A 13,167-nucleotide genomic window follows, 5' to 3' on the forward strand; every position below is an offset into this window, starting at 1 on the left:
GCAGTGTTATTGGACCATGTTAGGTCCTCCGAAATGTGAGTGCCCAGAAACTTGAAGCTGGACACTCTCTCCACACTGTCCCCGTTGATAAATGGTGGCAGAACAACAATTTTGGTCTCAATGTCAGCAGGACCAAGGAGCTGATTGTTGACGTTGGAAGGGGAAAGGCGATGATGCATGAGCCTGGTTTCATCCCCGGTTTGGCGGTGGAGAGAGTTAATAACATCAAGTTCCTGGGTGTGCATATCGCTGAAGGTTTGTCCTACGTGGGCACATTGATGTAATCGTAAAGTAACCCCAACAATGCCTCTACTTCCTTCGAAGATTGAGGATATTCTTCCCAACTGTCATCAGGCTCTTGAACACCACACAACACTAACCTCAACTTTAAACTATGAACTGTTTTTGGTTGTACTGAAGACTTCAGGGGATTTACTTGCACTAGTATTATGGTTATTAATTTGTTGAGTTTTTATTTATTAAATATTATCTATGTGTATTGTGCTAATATGCCTCCTCTGTTGTGCAAAATAAGAATGTAATTGTTCCGCTGTGGGTACATATGACAATTAAACACTCTTGACTTGACTCTTGAGCAGCACCATTCAAGATATCAATTTAATGCACAGACTGAAGATACTATACAAGTGTGTTTCGTACCAAAGCAATTGGATTACTGGGTGGTGTTAATGGAATCTTGCTCATTGGTATTTCTATATCCTCAGGATTTTCAGGATGCTGAATAGTGTGCTGATCAAATGGGCTTATTTTCCCTGAATGATTATATAACCAGTCTTTTCTTGGGTTTTGCAATTGGGCAGGTTTTTGTTCACTGCCAAATGCCTGGCCTCTGCCTTGCTTTTTTAGACATGGCATTTATGTGGCTGGTCCATTTAAGTTTCTGTTCAGTGTTGACTCCACTGTAAATAGATGGTGAGGGCGGCTCTCAGAAGATTGAATCTCAAGAGTGTGGTTTGTATCTCTCGCAAAGAAATGGTTCAATGCCGAGTAATTGTGTGAGATGAACATTACCTGCCACTTATCCGCCCATTTGTGACTGTCGACTAGACTTTGCTGGATAAACGAGTGATTTCCCTCATTCTCTGAAGGACAACTATTCCATTTAGAATTTTGTTCCAAAAATGATAAAACTATCTCTATATTCCTTAGAGCATAGCCAGAAATAACATTCCAATTTAATTCCCTCCTCTCTTCTCCTTTACCTCTCTCTTTCTTCCAATATTTATCCTCCTGAGTCCCCACCCCCCCACCCACCCCCCAACCCCCAGACAGGACACAGAATAATTGTTTAAAGATGCTGAATTTCTGTCCCTCCATTGGGCAGAATACAACATGGATCTCATTGTGCAGATTGACATGGGGCATTAGCAGCTATGTTTCAACCCCCAACCCAAGTAATCGTCCTTTCCTTCGACAATCTTGCTTTAAAAGTAAAATCACATAAGACTGCTGTGTGGTAGTTGTTGATCACCATTATCCTTGGGAACAGATACACATTGAAGGAGTGATATCCTTTCTGGCGTAGAACACTCAATGTAAAATGGGTGTGATCAATGATTCCTTGTGTAGAAAGGGAACCAATCCAACATTGAGATAAACCAATTCTACTCATTATTCATTTCACTCGGAGAAGAAAATCAGCTTGTCTACCTATCAGCGGAGAGCTGAGAAAACCATTTTAGTAAATAGTGCACTACAGATCAGAGGACTGACCAATACCTCCCTCACCAACCTGGAATGAGCTGAAGACAAAGCAATTCAATGCCACTGTTATCCTGAGGCTCATTGACAATGGGGAGTTATAGCCCTGCTGAATGGCTGTGTGTTCAGTACTTATTTCCAGGGGGACTTAATTGGAAAATCAGTTTTCGCTTGAATTGTTCCTCTGTCCTTTTATTGAAGGCAATCTGCTCCCTGAAGACTCAATTAAGTCATTCCATTTTTTTGTCCAGAGTCCTGCTCCTCCTTACTTTATTGAAGCCCTGAGGTTACTGGCCCCAAAGCCTTTTCTTTATTGAAACTGACGTAGACACAAATAAAATGATACCTTGGGCCTCAGCACTTCCTTGCAACTCATGAAAGGCCACCAGTGAACATAAACCAATTCTGCACAAGCAATTCTGCTCACGATCAATATCATCCTTAAACTTGCACTATCGAGGATCCTTTTAAATAGTACAATTTATGTGTTTTTTTCTTGCTGCCATGTGCCCGATTTCAGGCCAAGTCAAGTTTATTGTCAGATGCACAGGTATGGTGAAGTACAGGTACAAATAAAATGTTGCATGCAGCAGCATAACAGGCACATAGACTCAGACAAAAACATTAATTATTTAAGAATTTATACACAAATTACATATAAATTGTGTGGGATAATTGAAAGAAAACAAAAGACAGTAGAGAAAAAGAACAAGATATTAATGCAAAACATAATTAGAAGGAAAGACATGTCCATGGTAATTCAAGCCAGGTTCAGGGTTGTGCAGTTTATTTCAAGTACCTGAGAGTTGTAGGAAATTCATTGTTCCTGAACCTGGTGGTATAGAACTTTAGACAGCTGTATCTGCTGCCTGATGGTAGGAGCAAGAAGACGGCATGGTGTGGATAGTGGCGATCCTTCAAGATAGATGGTGCTTTCAATGGCGGGAAAGGCTGTGGCTTTGATGAACCGGGCTGGGTCCATCTTTCTCTGCAGCCTCTTGAGTTCCTGTACATTGGAATTGCTGTACTAGGTCATGATGCAAACTGGCAGGATATCTGGAGTATTGTGTGCAGTTTTGGTCTCCTAATTTGAGGAAGGACATCCTTGGAATTGAGACAGTGCAGCATAGGTTCACAAGGTTAATCCCCAGGATGGCGGGACTAATCATATGAGGAAAGATTGGAGTTCACTGAAGTTCAGAAGGTCAAGAGGGGACCTTATAGAGATGTAAAAAATTATAAAAGGGCTGGACAAGCTAGATGCAGGAAAAATGTTCCCAATGTTGGGGGAGTCCAGAACCAGTGGCCACAGTCTAAGAATAAAGGGGAGGCCATTTAAAACTGAGGTGAGAAGAAACTTTTTCACCCGGAGTTGTGAATGTGTGCAATTCTCTGCCACAGAAGATAGTGGAGGCCAATTCACTGGATGAATGTAAAAGAGAGTTAGATAGAGATCTTGGGGCTTGTGGAATCAAGGGATACGGGGAGAAAGCAGGCACAGGTTACTGATTGTGGCGAATCAGCCATGATCACAATGAATGACGGTGCTGGCTCAAAGGGCCAAATGGCCTCCTCCTGCTGGGTCATCATGGCCTTCACCCCATATCCCTTGATTCCACTAGCCCCTCGAGCTCTATCTAACTCTCTTTTAAATTCATCCAGTGAATTGGCCTCCAATGCCTTCTGTGGCAGAGAATTCCACAAATTCACAACTCTTTGGGTGAAAACATTTCTTCTCACCTCAATTTTAAATGGCCTCCCCTTTATTCTTGGACTGTGTCCCCTAGTTCTGGACTCCCCCAACATTGGAAACGTTTTTCCTGCATCTAGCTTGTCCAGTCCTTTTATAATTTTATACGTCTCTATAAGATCTCCTCTCATCCTTCTAAACTACAGTGAATACAAGCCCAGCCTTTCCAATCATTCCTCATATGACAGTCCCTCCATCCCAGGGATTAACTTTGTAAACCTACGTTGCACTGCCTCAGTAGCAAGAACGTCCATCCTCAAATTAGGAGACCAAAACTGCACACAATACTCCAGATGTGGTCTCATCAGGGTCCTAGACAATGGCAGAAGTACCTCTTTGCCCCTGTACTCGAATCCTCTCTTTATGAAGGCCAACATGTCATTAGCTTTCTTCACTGACTGCTGTACCTGCATGCTTACATTCAGTGACAGATATACAAGAACACCAAGGTCTCGTTGCACTTCCCCTTTACCTAATCTGACATCATTGAGATAATAATCTGCCACCTTTTATTTTTGCTGCCAAAGTGGATAACCTCACATTTATCTACATTATACTGCATCTCCCATGCATCTGCCCATTAACTCAACCTGTCCAAGTTACCCTGCAACCTCCTAACATCTTCTTTGCAGTTCACACTGTCACCCAGCTTTGTGTCATCCGCAAACTTGCTAGTGTTACTTCTAATTCCATCATCCAAATCATTAATATATATTGTAAATAGTTGCAGCCCCAGCATGGAGCCTTGCGGCTCTCTACTCTCCACTGCCTGCCATTCTGAAAAGGACCCATTTATTCCTACTCTTTGCTTCCTGTCTGCCAACCAATTCTCCGTCCATGTCAACACTCTACCCCCAATACCACTTGCTCTAATTTTGCTCACCAACCTCCCATGTGGGACCTTATCAAAGGCTTTCTGAAAGTCCAGATACACTACATCCACTGGCTCTCCTTCATCCATTTTACTTATCACATCCTCAAAAAATTCCAGAAGATTAGTCAAGCAGGATTTCCCCTTCATAAATCCATGCTGACTTGGACCAATCCTTTTACCGCTATCCAAATGCGCCTTTATTACCTCTTTAATAATTGACTCCAGCATCTTCCCCACCACCGATGTCAGGATAACTGGTCTATAATTCCCCGTTTTCTCTCTCGCTCCTTTCTTGAAAAGTGGAATAACATTGGCTACCCTCCAATCCACAGGAACTGATCCTGAATCTACTGAACATTTGAAAATGATCACCAATGCGTCCACGATTTCTTGAGCCACCTCCTTGAGTACCCTGGGATGCAGACCCTCAGGTCCTGGGGATTTGTCAGCCTTCAGTCCCATCAGTCTACCCAATACTATTTCTCGCCTGTTGCAAATTCCTTTCAGTTCCTTTTTCTCCCTAGATCCTCTGTCTCCTAGTACATCTGGGAGATTGTTTGTGTCTTCCTTTGTGAAAACAGATCCGAAGTACCTATTCTCGCCATTTCCTTGTTACCCGTAATAATTTCATCCATTTCTGCCTTCTAGTGACCCACATTTGTCTTTAATAATCTTTTTCTCTTAACATACCTAAAGAAACTTTCATTGTCCTTCTTTATATTCTTGGCCAGCTTTGCTTTGCACCTCATCTTTTCAGCCCATATTGCCCTCTTTGCTATCTTCTGTTGTCCTTTGAAAGTTGCCCAATCCTCTGGCTTCCCGCTACTCTTTGCTATGTTATACATCTTTTCTTTTAGTTTTATTCCATCTCTAACTTCCCTTATCAGCCACAGTTGCCTCTTACTCCCCTTAGATCTTTCTTCCTCTTTGGAATGAAATGATCCTGCATCTTCTGAATTATGCCCAAAAATTCCTGCCATTGCTGTCCCACCATAATTCCTGCTGGGATCCTTTTCCATTCGACCTTGGCCAGCTCCTCTCTCATGCCTTCATAGTCCCCTTTGTTTAACTGCAACAAAGTAGGGCAGTTGTACAGGGCCCTAGTGAGACCGCACCTGGGGTACTGTGTGCAGTTTTGGTCTCCAAAATTGAGGAAGGATATTCTTGCTATTGAGGGCGTGCAGCGTAGGTTTACTAGGTTAATTCCTGGAATGGCGGGACTGTCATATGTTGAAAGACTGGAGCGATTAGGTTTGTTTACACTGGAATTTAGAAGGATGAGAGGAGATCTTATCGAAACGTATAAGATTATTAAGGGGTTGGACACGTTAGAGGCAGGAATCATGTTCCCAATGTTGGGGGAGTCCAGAACCAGGGGCCACAGTTTAAGAATAAGGGGTAGGCCATTTAGAACAGAGATGAGGAAAAACTTTTTTAGTCAGAGAGTTGTGAATCTGTGGAATTCTCTGCCTCAGAGGGCAGTGGAGACCAATTCTCTGAATACATTCAAGAGAGAGCTAGATAGAGCTCTTAAGGATAGCGGAGTCAGGGGGTATGGGGAGTAAGCAGGAACGGGGTACTGATTGAGAATGATCAGCCATGATCACATTGAATGGCGGTGCTGGCTCGAAGGGCCGAATGGCCTACTCCTGCACCTATTGTCTATTGTCTATTGTCTATAACACTGACTTTCCTGGTTTAACCTTCTCCCTCCCAAATTGCAGATTAAAACTAATCATATTATGGTCACTACCTCCAAGTGGTTCCTTTACCTTGAGTTCCTTTATTAAATCTGGTTCATTGGACAACACTAAAGTCAGAATAGCCTTCTCTCTGGTAGGCTCTAGTACAAGCTGCTCTAAGAATCCATCTCGGAGGCACTCCACAAACTCCCTTTCTTTGGGTCCAGAACCAACCTGATTTTCCCAGTCTACCTGCATACTAAAATCCCCCATAACCATAGCGGCATTACCTTTGTTACATGCCAATTTTGACTTCTGCTTCAACTTACACCCTATATCCAGGATACTGTTTGGGGCCTGTAGATAACTCCCATTAGTGTCTTCTTATCTTTACAATTCCTCAACTCTATCCACAGTGACTTTACATCATCAGTCCCAATGTCACTCCTCGCAAGGGACGGAATTCATCCCTCACCAACAGAGCTACCCCACCTCCTCTGCCCACCTGCCTGTCCTTTCTACAGGACATATAACCCTGAATATTCTGTTCCCAGTCCTGATCCTTCTGCAGCCATGTCGCTGTAATCTACACTATATCATACCTACCAATCTCTAACTGAGCCTCAAGCTCATCCACTATACTTCTTATACATTGCACATTCATATGTAGTACTTTTAATCCTTTACTCATCTCAGCTTTCACATCGTTTCCTATTACACTTTGCCATTCTCTCCTATCCTTCGTGAGCTTTCTGTCCCATTAATTCTGGGGTGTTTCTTAATTTTTCCTATATTCTCTTTCCTTTTAACTCCATCTATGTCTCTCCTATTTGAAACAGCCCCCCCCCCCCCCCCCCCCCCCCCCACTATTTAGTTTAAAACCACTTATGTAGCAGTGCCAAACCTGCCTGCCAGAATTATTATATTCTATGGACCATCTCCTGGAACCATTCTTTTTTAAGAGGGGCATTGGATGGCCTGCCAGTGGCATGGAAATTATTGGGAAGACCCCAATCTTTTCTATTCCTTTTACATGGAATTATCCTTCCCTCTCTTCTTACCGAACCCCTGCCTAGCTAAAGACAGGAATTCTGTCTCGTACACCACTCTCACACTGAACTCATGGGAAAGTTCAAAATTAACTTATGTACCTCCATTGAGCTAACCATTTTCTTGACATTAGAGAATGAAACTATAACAGAAGCACTTGCTGTATGTCTGAAAAACAATTGACAAATCTTGGAAACATTCAGTGGGCCAGGCAGTGGGTATAGAAAGAGATATTGAGTTGATGTCTCATCAAAGACCATCTATCAGACTGGGAAAGAGAGAGAACAAATTGGAGATAGAGTGGGGAATGAAGGAGGGGGGCCTCCATGCAAACATTCCCTTTTCTCACCGTAAATTAAAACAAACTTGTTTCCTATTTTCTGGTTCTAGCAAAGGATATTCAATCAGAAATGTTGCTTCTGTTTCTCTTGATGCTAGCTACTCCCACTCCTGGTTAACAAGGTGTGGGTGTTGCTAACATTTAAAAAATCATGACCCACCTAACTTAAACAGTATTTTTTATACCTGACATTTTAAAGTTGTAATGAAGTTCCACATGCTGTTTTATAATATGCCTCCCTGCTAATCCAACATTTGCAGGCTTAAAGAAATTTAAACAAAATGAAGAGTGAAAATTCCCATAAAGTTATGGAAGGTTTGTTGTGGTAAGAGTATTTCTGGGTGAGCATGGTAGACTGAATGAAGCTCAAATAGTCTGGCATTATTTTGTGGTTCATAAAGCATCATTAACAGGATTCCTATAACGTTCCAACAGTATTATTGATCATAAACAGATCCTCAGAACCAAGAAATCTGCTGTTGTCAGTCTTGAAATGAAGTAATATCTCAGGAATGACAGAACACATATTGGTGATTGCTCTGCAATTGAAGATAACCCCACTGAGAGAGCCTGCAACAGAAGCCAAACGTAAACACAATGAAACCTTAATCAAAATTACTGTAGAGCACACAACTGGGATGCAGAAACAAAAATCCTGCTAATTGGATTGTTCAGTTGGGATCTTCCCTCATGACCGAGCAAAGGTGTCAAAAATAATCACTGTATAGTCCGTAACAGAGGGAGCACGCATGCAACATGACAAATAGGAGAAGGCCCATGATCCTGGTGGAGGAGAGACTTAGAATCAAACAAAGACGAGAGACATTGAGAGTGCTTCTGAACAACCAATAACAGCTTCCAGTCATTCAGCCCCGACAAACAACTTCCGATGAAAACAGCATCCCAATTCCAACCATGATGCTTTAATTCCCATTTTCTAAGATAAGCAGAAATGTACTTCAGTTAAATTTAGTTAGAGTGAAGTCATTATTTTATGTACCGATTTGAACTCTTGGTTTGAAATTCAATTGTTTTAACAGTTATTTTTGCAATTCAAATAAAATTGATCTTTCCATGCGTGGAACATGATAATGACCATTCTTGGGTCAATAATTTGGCTGATAAATCCTGTTGTGAGTCACTCCTGTGGCCCGACTGTTTCATTGTGATCTACATGAATCGCTGGCTTCTGATTATCCAATAAAATCCATTTTCAGAGTATGCATTTCAATATCCCGATTGAAAAGTTGTTTTAAAAATCTACTTGTTAAAATTAGCAAATAAAATCAAGTTAATGCAGACAAGAATCTTTACTTCATGTCTTTTTTCAGTAGACCACAAATAAAGTCGTTGGCATCTTCTGAAATTTCATCAAAGCTTCATCATGAAATTTTCAGGTGGCAGAAGCTACATGGGCCAGAATTTGATTATTATTTGATTATTACTAATATTATTAACTAACTAATACTACTAATTACCAACAGTAGAGGTGTTGATGGGTTTTTTGATGATTGTGCTGGGTCCAGAACAGGTCTTCAGATATGTGCCCAGGAATTTGAATCCGTTGACTCTCTCCAATACCGTCACATCGATGAAGACAGGTTTGTGGATTCTCATTAATCCTCTTCCAAAGTCCACAATACGTTCCTTAGTCTTATTGATGTTGAGAGCAAGGTTGTTGTTCTGGCACCATTTGATCTGTCGATCGATCTTTCTCATATACTCCGACTCATCATTATCTGTGATTCGCACAACAATGTTGGTGTTGTTGGCAAACTTCAAGATGGAGTTTGAACTGTGTCCGGCTACACAATCATGAGCATAGAGTGAGTAAAACAGGAGGCTGAGCACGCAGCCTTGAGGTGTTCCCATGGTGATGGTTATTGAGGAGGAAGTGTTGCTGCCATTTCGTACAGACTGTGGTGAGGAAGTCGCGGATCCAGTCACAGAGGGATGTGCAGAGACCCAGATTCATGAGCTTGGTAACCAGCTTGGAGGCGATGATGGTGTTAAATGCTGAGCTGTAGTCTATGAACAACAGACTGAGATATGTGTTTTATTGTCAAAATGGTCCAGAGCAGAATGGAAAGCCAGTGAAATCGCTTTCTCTGTTAACCAGTTGTGGTGGTAGGCAAAATGTAGCGGATGTAGCAAAATGTTTCTTGTTGAGAAAGAAGTTGATATACACCATAACCGACCTCTCAAAGCACTTCATCACCATAGATGTCAGTTCCACTGGTCGATAGTCATTGACGCATATCACCTTACTCTTCTTGGGCACCAGTATTATTGATGCCTTTTGAAAGCAGGTGAGAACCTTGGACCTCAGTAATGAGAGGTTAAAGATGTCCACATAAATTCCAACAAGTTGGTCAGCACAGGTTTAAAGACACGACCAGATATACCATCAGGTCCAGATAGTTTTTGAGGGCTCACCCTCCAGAAGAATCTTCTGACATTGGCCTTGGTGACTGAGATTGTAATACCATCGGGGCTATGAGGGCCCGAGTAGGCACATCAGTGTTCTCCCTACCAAAGCATGCGTAGAGCACATTGAGCTCAACTGGGAGTGATGCTACACTGTCGCTTGAGCTGCCCCCTAATTTTACCTTGTCAGAAGGGATGGCATGCAAGCGCTGGCACAGCCATGCTACACTGGGCCCAGATGTTGGTACGGCACCGATCAGCACTGGGCCCAGCTAGTGGTAAAGCAAGGAGAGATGTCGGCGTGTGAGAGGGACGTTGGCGAGCCTGAGGGATATTGGTGAGCGAGTGGGACATTGGTGAGTGAGAGGGACGTTGACAATCAAGCAGGACATTGGTGAGTGAGAGGGACGTTGGCTAGCGAGCCAGACTTTGGCGAGACTGAGGGACACTGGTGAGTGAGAGGAACATTGGCGAGCGAGCTGGACGTTGGCGAGCAAGCTGGACGTTGGCGAGCGAGCAGGACATTGGTGAGTGAGAGGGACGTTGGCTAACGAGCTGGATGTTGGCGAGCAGGACACTGGTGAGTGAGAGGGACGTTGGTGAGTGAGAGGGACGTTGGTGAGCGAGCGGGACATTGGTGAGTGAGAGGGACATTGGCGAGCGAGCAGAACATTGGCAAGTGAGAGGGACGTTGGCGAGCGAGCCGGACATTGGTGAGTGAGCCGGACGTTGGCAAGCGAGCCGGACATTGGCGAGTGAGAGGGACATTGGCGAGCAAGCTGGACGTTGGCGAGCGAGTGGGACATTGGTGAGTGAGAGGGATGTTGGCGAGTGAGCCGGACATTGGCGAGCGAGCCAGACGTTGGCGAGCGAGTGGGACATTTGTGAGTGAGTGGGACATTGGCAAACGAGCAGGACATTGGTGAGTGAGAGGGATGTTGGCGAGTGAGCTGAACGTTGGCGAGCCAGCGGGATATTGGCGAACGGGCGGGACATTGGCGAGTGAGAGGAACATTGGCGAGCGAGCCGGACGTTGGCGAACGAGCCGGATGTTGGCGAGCAAGCTGGACATTGGCGAGTGAGGTGGACGTTGGCGAGCGAGCGGGATATTGGCAAGCGAGCGGGACATTGGAGCTTGAGAGGGACATTGGCAAGCGAGCAGGACGTTGGTGAGCGAGCCGGATGTTGGCGAGTGAGCTGGACATTGGCGAGCGAGCAGGATATTGAAGAGCGAGCGGGACATTTGAGCTTGAGAGGGACATTGGCAAGCGAGCAGGACATTGGCAAGCGAGCGGGAAATTGGCAAGCAAGCAGGACATTGGCGAGTGAGAGGGTCGTTGGCGAGCAAGTTGGACATTGTTGAGTGAGAGGGACATTGGTGAGCGAATGGGACATTGGTGAGCAAGTAGGGCTGTCGGCAAGTGATCGGGATGTCGGTGAGCGAGCAGTGCCATTGGCGAGCGAGAAGGATGTCGGTGAGAGTGGAGGGCCGTCGGAGACCTGTCACCTGCATGAGTGCCGGTGGACGTCTGCAGACGGCCCTTGTGAATCTCAACGGTTGATGGAGGAGGGAGCTGGCATGGGGAAGCACAAAAAAGAACCCGGCGTGGGGAGGCCACTGAGAACAAAGAGGGATTGGGGTAGGTGGAGGTGGGGGAGAAGGAAGCGGAACTATATTGAATACTTTTAAAACTTTGTCAGTGCCCTTTATGTGGTGACTTATATACTTGTACTGTATACCGAGAATCTCACTGTACCAAGTACACATGAAAATAATGTATCAATCAATCAATCAATCAATCAATCAATCAATCAACAGCTACTGAACCCCGCCTCATCCTCCAGTATGGAGTTAAATTCTCTTTTACCCTTCTTGATGGTCTTATCATGGTCATACCTGGACTTCTTGTATAACTCCACATCACCGTACTTGAAAGCCCAGGATCTGGTTCTCAGAAAAATGTCCTGACCTGGTTCATCCAAGGCTGTTGGTTGAGGGAAACTCATATGACTCCTACAATTCCATTTATTTTCTTGTGTAGTCAGCCAGATGTGGTGTATTCATTTAGGTCCATTGTCGATTCCTTGAATATCACCCAGTCTACTGACTTCAAGCAGTCCTATAGTTATTCCTCTGCCCCCCTGACCAGTTCTGTGCAGTCCTCATTGCAGGGGGTGCACACTTCAGTTGCTGCCAAGATGCAAGGCGAAGGAGCACAGCCGAGTGATCAGATTTCCCAAAGTGAGAGTGAGGGATGTAGCGATAGGCATCGTTGATGGTGGGATAGCAGTGGTCAAGGGTATTTGCTCTTCTGGTGCTGCAAGTCACATGTTGGTGGTAGTTAGGGAGCCTTTCCTTCAATCTGTCTTTGTTGAAGTCCCCGGCTATGATGGTAAAGGCATCATGGTATGCTGACTGGTGTTTGTTGACCACGGCGTGCAGCTCCTCCAATGCTACATGAACATCTGCCTGGGGTGGGATGTGGATCACGGTCATGATGAAGGATGCAAAGTCCCTCAGGAGGTAGAAGGACGGCATTTCACTGCAGGAGTTGGACAGGACTGCTACATCTGAACAGCACAATGAGTTTATCATGAGGCAGACACCACCACCTCTCCCTTTTCCCAATGCCTCTGTTCTGTCCACACATGATGGATGGAGAAACCTTTGGGCTGGATGGCTGAGTCTGGGGAGAAGGGAGTAAAACAGAGCACACAGCATTCCCTCATCTCCCTTTGATAAAGCAACCTTGCCCTTAAGTCCTCCACTTTATTTTCCAGTGGCTGTACATTGGCCAATATAATGGTAGGGAGGGATGGGGGACGGGTGGTGGGGGGGCTCATGGTCCCCTCTGCTTCAGTCTTACTTGCAATCCTGCATGTCGGCCATGTTTCTGGACACAATCGAGGCCTCCCCGGCACTTCCTGGCACTGTGCTCACTGCACCTGTGATCCTCTGTGAGGTCAGGGATTCCCCTGCAATCGGGGATTCCCTTACAGTCGACAGCTCCTTTGCCATCAGTAGATTGCAATAGCCCAATCGATATAAATGGACCAGCAGCTTGTTAGTGTTAAACCAGCACAAAAAAATGCAAAGGACACGGTACAGGTAAGGAACAGAACCTTCAGCTTATGGTGTCTGTGCCACCTGTGATAACAAATTAAATTAACCCCATCTGCATATGATCCATATCTCTCCATTCCTTGCATTTCAATGCGTCTATCTAAATGCCTCTCAAACATCACTACCATTTTGCTTCGATCACCAGGAGTGAAATGAGAACCTGGCGGTGGTGTGGGCTTTGATTATATTGATTGCCTT

The sequence above is a fragment of the Rhinoraja longicauda genome, chromosome 7 (assembly GCF_053455715.1).
Source record: "Rhinoraja longicauda isolate Sanriku21f chromosome 7, sRhiLon1.1, whole genome shotgun sequence".
Lineage (NCBI taxonomy): Eukaryota > Metazoa > Chordata > Chondrichthyes > Rajiformes > Arhynchobatidae > Rhinoraja > Rhinoraja longicauda.